The following is a 9,586-nucleotide window of genomic DNA, read 5'->3' as shown; positions in this document are numbered from 1 at the left end:
CTTTTCGATGTACTCATAAGAGTAGGTTTTGCGCACATGTGTAGGACCGAGTGTGTGGGGCTGCGCGCTAAGTGTTATTTGAGAGAAAAAAGGCAGTAATACTGTTCCCCTTAGAAAAAAAATGTGAGAATATAAGCGTCATCAATTAGTGCTTGACTCCTTTTCCGGTGAACATCTTAGGTCTTCAGATGAGCATCCACCAACAACGTGAATCAGGTGCCACCAGTTTCAGTGGCGGAGCCACGGGCATACCCTGTCTGCTGACTGGCAAGCTAGTAGTATATAGGTATTATACATCCTTATTTATACCAAAAAAAAATCACCTGGATCAGGATCACGCTATCACACACGGAAGTAGGAAGGCCCAGGATGCGGCCCATGCGGTAAGCGTCCAGAAGGTACCCGCATTCACTATTTGGCTTTTTGTATTCTATAATCGCCGATCGGAGGTTTGGAGGATGGAAGGAGTCACGGTCTCACGGAACAAGCCGCTGCGCCGCCGCCCTGACGCCCTGATAGCTGACGCCGACGCCGACGCCGACGCGGTGCCGGTGAGGCATGATCCTGTCATGGTGAGGTCCTGGCGGCTGGCCCTGGTGGCTGGTCCCTCTGCCCTGCTGTCCTCCTCCGATCACTCATCTTCGTTTACAGATTGCACGGCCGCACAGTCACAGAGGCTCACCGACTGGCTCTCTCTCTTAGGTAAAATTTAACCTTTTGCTTTTCGTAATTTTTTATAGAAATTATTGTCTACTCTCGTAGCGATTTGCAGGACACCATAAATAATTGGTACTCTTTTATGTCTATATTTGTATTATCGGTATGGCTTTGTATTTAGTGGATGGTTTGAACTTAATCCATTAATTTAAGCCTTATCGTGTTCCTTAGTGCATACATACTGAATTATGTTGTTAATTTTATAATTATTATCGAATTGCTAAAATGGATCTGTCAGACTGTATATGAAAATTTTTGGACGGCGTACCCTAAGATGAAATCCTAGATTCGCCGCTAACCAGTTTACGACACGGACCCGGCCCTAATCAGACCCTAAACGAACTTATAGAGTCATATACATGTAAATAAAATCCTTCATGTTTGCAAATAGTAGTAATCATCAATCCGTCCGGACAGTGAGAAACTTTGATGCAGGAAGCTCCGTAATCAACTTTGCGTACAGTTACTTTGCTGCAAGAAACTCTGTAATCCGACGAGAGCATGAGCTATCCGACATGCCATGTATATTTCCAAATCTGGGCGCAACTGAGACCCTGACAATACCGTCAAAAGGGCAATCATGTGTGTCCCCTCTCGATCAGTTTCATGTTGCTTCGAAGTACATGCAGAGCTATCTCATCTCGGCACTCTCGCCTGATGATGATCCAATCCCACAGCTGTGCATTATTCGAAGTGCGCGCATGCACGTCCTCGGTCGGCAGGAGCCCGTCTGGAAATGCCACCACCGATCTCGTTCGTCCCCAGCTGGAGCAGGGTGATCGATTAGCAGTAGCATAGTAGCTAGCGCGCATGCAGACGCCGCATTCCATCGTGTGTCCCCGATGGAGCCGTCGCGTTCAGTAGCTGTCCACTCAGTTCGTTCGTGCCGCGGCCCCTGGGATCGGAGCTGCGGATGAGCAGCATCTTTCAGAGCGCGCGACCAGACCAATCGTCGCGCGCGCTATGGCTAGCATACACTAGCGATGTTAATTTCTGTGCGCGGCTCGATCTGCTTTGCGGTCAGTGGCGGGAAGCGCAAGTTGCTATAGGCCTGTACTCTTTGCGGTCATGGGGCCTTTCCACCACCTTTGTGGAAAAGCGAATGGAGGATTTGTAATTAAACAACTGCACTACGACAAGAGGATCGGATCCCGCGTGCATCTCCAGTCGATCCAGAGAGTGCTTTTTTTAACATTTTTTTAAACTAATTTTAAATCTAACACTTTTCCTCCCAAAACTAACACTTTTGGCCGCGCCTATTACCATGGCGCGATAAAACGTCTGTGCCGCGCCATGCATGGTGGCGCGACGGGAGTATGACGTGGCGAAGACCGGGGGCGCTGACCGGTGACGTGGCAGGGGCTTGCCGCACCATCGATCTTGGTGCGATAGTGACGCGCCCTGATCGATGGCGCGGCAGAGCTAGCTAAAAGGCCCGCGGCCCAGTCCCGCCTGCCTGCTGCGCCCGCCGCGTCCACCGCCTATCCGCCGCGCCTTCACTCTGTCTGCCCACCGCGTCCACCCGCTTGCCCACCGCGCCACGCCCTCCTGCCACTCCCAAGTGTTGTCGGCGCCTGGGCCTCCGTTGCCGCCTCCCTCCCTCCCTTCCCTTCCATTCCCCGGCCCCTTCCTCCCTCTTCGGCCTCGTTCAAGGTAATGACGCACTTTTTATTTTCGTTTGAATGGTGGATTGAAATACTATGAATGAGAGTTAAGGTTTGGAGGAAAATTATATTTGAGAACTATGGGCTATGGTTTGACTTTGTCGATGTTAAGGTTAATTATTTAGTTAGAAGTATATTTACCATATATATTTTTGTTGCTATGAGTGTTGGTTATATTATTTGAGTTGCAATGCAAATGATTATATTTACATTAATTTGCGTTGTTTTGATTGATGTTTAATTTGAACTATTTTATTAGATGGAAGACATGTTTCCGGAGCAGTTGTGGCGAAAACAGGGTCGTCCTAGAGAATTGTACCCTGACGAGTCTAGCAAAGATGCCTCCGTCCCTCCTAACCTCCCTGTCCCTAACTGTGACTGTGGTCGTCCGGTCGACGTGTTTCAATCGAGACATCCGGATACAACGGCTCGTTGCTTCTACACATGCATTCGTTTTAATGTAAGTAATTATTTCCGTATATTTTTTTCTTCATTTGTATTACTAGGTTACTAATATTATGTTGGAATTTTATTGTGTAGGCCCATGAGAGGTGTCTTTTCTTTCAGTGGATCGATGGTGCAGACAAGTTTGACCCCAGGTATCTCCTTTTCGACGATCGGTGGAGAGGGCGACATCCACGAGAGCAGTTCGAGCGGTGGGTTCCACCTCCTCCTAACCCCCTCTAATGATGGCTAAGGAGAAGCATTTAGCCGTAGTTAGACGACTCGAGGAACCTCCTCCATGCAATTGCGAAGATCGAGCTGTGATAAACTCTAAGAATACGTTGAAGTTTGTGTGTCCAAACATGCATGAAGTGCAAAGTGTAGGTGTTCAAATATTGAGCTATATGTGTTCATGTACTAATGCCACCTTATTTAGGTGTTTTCAATGGCGAAGTGTCGTTTCAAGGAGTGGTTGTATGGTCCTAAGAACCAATGGCCGGAAGAACCGCCAAAGGTTAAGGAAAAGAAGAAAGAAAGAGTAATTTACAAAGCACCTCCTGTCATGTGCGAATGTGGTGTTAAATCCAACTATAGCCTAGTCCCTTCGGAGCTTAGAATAGGCCGTTATTGCGGCCATATGGTTGACTATGATAAGGTTGGTTATTTTTGTGGTAAACATAAAATTGTTTTTGTTTCTTTTGCGAAGACATATATAATATAATTTTTCGTTTGAACAGAGCACTAGGAAATATAGGTGGGAATATTATGATGGTCAAGCTAAGTTATTGGATGAACTGACGGGGAGGCAAGTAATTGCACGAAAGAGGGGATATGGACTTGACTATGTCAATCTATTCGTTAAACATCACAAAGACAAGATGCGTGAGTTTGCTAGACAACGCAGGTATTTGTAACCCGATCGATGTTGGTCTTGACAAATGGGGATTGGAGAGACGGAGGGTGTTAGAGGATGAGAGAGCAAGCAAGAAGGCAAGGGAGGAGACAAGAGTACAGTTGCAGGTCTTGAACGAGCATGTTGTTATATTATGTGCCAATGAGTGCTTAAAGGCCATATTTTTTTCGTTGCTTGATTTTAAATATAATATAACCGCGTTGCTAACTGATTGCATTTTATACATGAAGGGATTGGATGCAGCGGGGACCATGATGGAGAGGTGGCTCATGCAAGGTATGAGGAAAAGAAGTTAGATGAGCATAGAATGCGAGCTGGTCGCACTGTTCAATCACCGATTGTGTTGTCTGATGAGGGGGACGAGGATGAGGACGACACTGCCAGACTGAGCGAGCTCATTGCTCTAGTAGAGGCGGGCTTGCAGGCGGAGGAGGCTGAGGATGACACTGTCAGACTGAGCGAGCTCATCACTCTAGCAGAGGCAGGTTTGTAGGCGAAGGAGGCTGAGGACGACACTGGCAGACTGAGCGAGCTCATCGCTCTAGCAGAGGCGGGCTTGCAGGCGGAGGAGGATGATGACGCGTTCTTCGCTCGGGCCACAGAGGCCACAGATGAAGCGGACTCCACTTACTATAGGCGAAAGGTAGATCAGGGCAATGCAGGTGACCCTAGCTACAGCAACAGAGTTGTGGTAGAGGATTAGTACTCGGACGACGAGTTTCTTACTCAGTATGTTTCTGACTGAGGGTTTTTAATTGCGTCGTCTGTTAGTTCCATGCTTTATTAATGATCAATGTAGCTATGTACTAGAACTTTCATTGTGTTATCGTGTTTTCCTTTTGAACTATTGATGTATTGTACCCATGTATCATGTACTTGGATTACCCATGGTCGATCTTAAGTGATCACATCCGTTTTTCACCCTCTGACCCATCCGTTTGTCGCTCTCCGATGCATCCAAGTTTTTTAATAATAGCGAATGCGTTGAGAATTTCTAAAACGAACAACATCGAGTGAAATTATTTCGAATACGGTTGGCTGGCATATATATCTTGCATGTTTCCCATGTATTTTAAAATAGTTTCGTGTAATTTATGTTATTAGCATCGGATCAATGTAAAATAATAAGGCCCACGGCGCGGCACGTTTGGCAGATTGATGTTCTCGTTTGGCACGCAACCCTAAGCCCAGGTTCTGCTGTGCCATAGCCAATGGCGCGACAGTGACGCGCCAAGGACCATGGCATGGCAGGACCTAGACGCAAATAGTAGCTGACCAGCCTCAATTTCAATTGAACGGGAGCTGCTGTCGGTGCTGTAAACAACTACAAGTGCTGTCGCAACGCATTGAAACGAATATGAAGCAAATAAATGGAGTCCGTGCGCAAGTTGACAAGTTGCCATATAACATTTTCATTGGTTCATGAGTCTACAAGTTTCAGACGATAATATTCGTTCGACATAAGTTCGACATAACCAACTATGTCCCAGGGGTGTAAGGATCCCTCTGTCTCTTCGGATTTGTAGGCAACACAGTGGGAGTGTAGCCAACATCGGTATGGGGCAAGGGCACCTCTGCGCTGGTGTCAGTCAAGAAGTGTGCTCAGTGCGGGTCGTCGTACTCCACCTCAAGAAGAGGGGTACAATTGGTGATGCATGGGAGGGGCCATCCTGTTACAAATTGATAAACAAAGAGTTAGAGTATTCAAATTAATAATATTCAAATTAGCATTATGTAGCATTGCAAAATTTGAACTACTTGTTATGCAATACGAACACAATATGAAAGCACATGCATATATTAAAAGTAACATTAACAATATGAAAGCACGTGCTGCCCTCGTCTTCTATGCATGCTAGTCCTTGTGACCAGAGACTTTGCAAACGGAGCAAAGATTCCTGCCACGGGTTTCGTTGAAGTCTCCCCCTCCGTACATGTCTTCGTCGTACCCTCAAATAGCGTCCATGTCCCCGTTGAGTCGCTTCTTCTTCCTGCTACCCTTCTCTACCTTCATTATATTCGGATGCGGCATGTAGTCATAACCTATTGTAAGGTGGCCACTATGTTGTGTTAAGGTATGGCTCGAAGCTCATCTCCCAAATACTAACGGTGTTCGAACATAGATACAAGGGTGACGTATATGGCATATCCTCATAGTTGTACCCACAAACCCTACAGGCCATGATCATATGAGAGCAAGGGGCATGCATGATCTGAGGGACGTTGCAACTACACTATACCTTATCAAGGTCAACTCAGTAGTTTCGTCCTACAAAACGTTCATCGCCCAAGCTTGTGCCACCCTTACCCCGTACACTAAAGATATGGCGGTGGGGTCCATACGGCTTGGCGGTGTGCTGCTTGGCCAATTCCTCGGCCTCCTTCCAATGTTCTACTTCAGCCTTTCCAAAATGCCCCTGCTCAGCTATATTCCTCTGCGCAAGTTCCCACCTCTTGACAAAATATTTGTTGCACTTATGAAAGGAGAACTTAACAATTCTAGACATAGGCAATGATCGAACTCCAGTGAATACACGGTTGAAGGACTATGAGGAGTTAGTGGCCATGATGCCATACCTAAAACCCCCTCATCATATGCTAACGCCCATTGATCCTTCTGTTCCATCTACACCTCTAACCAAACCTTTCCCGCTTCATTTATCATCTTGTCTAGTTCTCTCTTTGTCTCCTTACACTAGTGCTCTGTACGTACACAACATAGAGCCTTTACCTTGTCATATACCTCCTGCTTCCTCTGACGCCGCTAGAAATTAGTGGCAAAGTGTCTCATGCACCATCTATGCACTAGAGGCGGGAACCCATCTATATGCTCAGCTATAGCATTAAGAAGCCCTAAGTGATGGTCCAAGATCAAACATATAGTGCGAGATGGGCCAAGCACTTGTACATGTAGAAGCCGCATGAACCATGACCACGATTCATTGTTCTCTCCCTCTGCCAAAGCAAATGTCATGGGTACTATCTAGTCCTCAAGATCAACAGCAGCAGCCATCATCAAGGTGCCCCTGTACTTTCCTATTAGGAAAGTGCCATCAACAAGTACGACTAGCCGACAAAACTAGAATGCATGTTCCGTTTGCGCGAACGACCATAACACACGATAGAGAACATGCCTCAATGGGTCCCAAAAACACATCCCTCCGATGTCCACAAACCATTTCAGGCCAGGATTGTACTAATGCATTGCACATAAGATGCGGGGCACCTTGTTGTACGCTTCCTCCCAACTACCCCAACGAATCGCCTAGGCAATTTGCTTAGCACGCCAAGCCTTTCTATACTTCACATCATACTTAACGAATCCAGATATGGACTGTTATAAAGAAGACATCGAAATATCGTTATTGTCATCAACGAGCCTCAATATACGTCAGGCAAGGTAACGTGCAGTGAGCTACTGATGATTTTCCTTCCCCCTATTTGTTAGGCAAGTGTGGGGTTTGACAACTTTACTTATCCTCCACTTGCCATCACTCTCTCTTTCATGCATTTAACCTCCACATACAACCATTTTTGCATATCATGTGGTACCTCAAGTCCTGGTCCAAATGAGTGACGTTGTGCGGTCTATGGTGATACATAGCATAGTCCTGAAGGAAGAACTTCATCTCTATCATTGTATTGAATATCATCCCCTTCCTAAGGGTTTCTTTCTCATGGTCATACAATGATTTCCTACACATCTGGAGACCGGTGTCACAAACTACCATATCCGTCATGCTGACATCCCTATAGTTCGAAACACCTCTGAAAGGTACATTCATCGACCTTAGTTGCTCACTGTGTAAGGTGGTGGTGGAACATACTGCTGCACTTCACTAATTCTGCCCCATGAATCATAGGGGGTATCATCTGCTAGCAAATCTATGACTAGTCTACCCTGAGCCTGGATAGCATGCAAAACCTCAGTTGGTACTGGTGATGGCATACCATGAACAGGTACTGGCATGGCATCAACCGATATGGGCATAGCATGTTTATCTCCTTGGTCACCATCTGAATTGTCCAAATCACTGCTAACTACATCACCAATCCTGTCCACCTCTTCCAGTTCGAACTCGTTCACATCAAAATCATTGCTTATACAACCTACTTGACTTGAATGAAACTGCTCCTGTGTCAACTGACCGTCTAAATCCATGTTAGCCTAAGTTGCTTCCCCTTCGACCCCCAATTCTTGCTCATTGCATCCAACACCGTCAATGGACGGCCTATCCTGGACACCCTGTATCCCATACCCATTCTCCACCACCACCTCAACCATGGGCACATTAGAACCTTGGAGCACCCTAGTGTAGCGGGACTAGTGAGCAGGGTCACGCAAGGGCATGAGGACGTAGTGTGCCCTAGTCTTCCCAGTATCGAACCTCCCCTTCAGTGTGAAATCACAGCCAAACTTTGCATTCAAACGGACACAAAGGTTGTTGAAGCTAGGAGGTTCATCAAACCATGCCAATTCTTCTTCCATGTCCTAAAACATACCATCTTCTCTCCTAACACTTCCTCCGTATAAAACTCTAACACAACAATCTATCTACAAAGCATTTTAAGAAACTTCATCAATTCATCAAAATTGTCGTACGTAATGTCCATAGTAATATTAATACTGGACTAGGCGTGTCGGGGAGGTGGGTGGATGCGACGGGTGCGGCAGGCAGGCGGGACTAGGCCGTGGGCCTTTTAGCCGACTCTGCCACGCCACCGATCAAGGCGTGTCACTACCGTGCCAAGATCAGTAGCGCGGTAGACCCTACCACATCACCGGTCAGCGCCCCCGGTCTTCACCATGTCATCCTCCCACCACGCCACGCCATGGCAATAGGCGCAGCCAAAAGTGTTAGTTTTGAAAAGAAAAAAAACAGTGTTAAAAATAAAAAATTTCTCTAGAGACTGATCTGATGAACCAGCTGCATGCCTGCATGCGGCCAGTAGTATCTTGGAGCGATACGATCAATCTGCGGATCAGGTGTAGGTGCAGCTAGCACAACAATATACATGCAGGGTAGGGAAAGAAGCATTTTGCTTTGCCTTTGCAGAAAAGATGACCGAGGGAGCCAGACACGAATGTGGCAAGGCCCATTTTCTAATTCCAAGTGCGACGCGCTAGCTATCGTTCTATGTGATCCACGCGTGCGGAAAAGAGGCGGGCACATTCTAGGAGAGAGATAACGCGAAAATGGCTCTCCTTTTAAGTCTCGTAGTCAATGTCAGTTCTATTGAATAATCTACTGCTACCTTATGTGAACACACGGCAGGAGAAGGTGGCGCCGAAAAGGTACCCTGCTGTGGTACTATAGCCACAACAGGGACAAGCACCGAACAGCTCACCTACCGCACTGTAGCCATAATAGGAGGATGCACTAGTGTCATTCCTACTATCTCATCTAGTCACTGATGCAGCATGGCAGCTGTACTAGGACTAGATGGATAAAGTTGTATATATAGTTTGCCACTGCAACTTAGTCAGAGCAGAGTGAGTTTAGTTCTGCCATCTCCTCTGTAGAGCTTCGACCAATGCTAGTTGTCGATGAAATATCATCGGCAGTCCTCCGAGGGGTATCCCACGAAGGTAGATTGATTGGTAGAGATGCGCGTAATCAAGAACAAGAAGGCAACAGAGACGTAAGAGCTAGACATGTTTGGGCCATCTGCACAACGTAATACCCTACTCCTGCATTCTGTTGGTTTGTATTTGCTATCGTATGATATTGCATGTGTTTTGAGGGGTCCCTACCCGCCTTATGTAGTCTGGGGGCAGGGTTACAAGTCAGTTAGATCTAGGAGACAAACGAAAAGCAATAACAGATTACAGGAATCATGGGATCAA

General features: G+C 46.5%; 1 long non-coding RNA gene across 1 annotated transcript; it reads left to right on the top strand.

Annotated features, from left to right (window-relative positions):
* Window positions 1-459: 459 nt before the first annotated feature.
* Window positions 460-3,474, top strand: LOC136484358 (uncharacterized). Its single transcript, XR_010765923.1, has 3 exons — window positions 460-702; window positions 2,641-2,841; window positions 2,922-3,474. It is a non-coding gene; the product is annotated as an uncharacterized lncRNA (long non-coding RNA).
* Window positions 3,475-9,586: the final 6,112 nt, after the last annotated feature.

This window comes from Miscanthus floridulus, chromosome 1 (assembly GCF_019320115.1).
Source record: "Miscanthus floridulus cultivar M001 chromosome 1, ASM1932011v1, whole genome shotgun sequence".
Classification (NCBI taxonomy): domain Eukaryota; kingdom Viridiplantae; phylum Streptophyta; class Magnoliopsida; order Poales; family Poaceae; genus Miscanthus; species Miscanthus floridulus.
The sequence above is the reverse complement of the archived record's forward strand: the minus strand, read 5'-3'. Positions and strand labels throughout refer to the sequence as shown.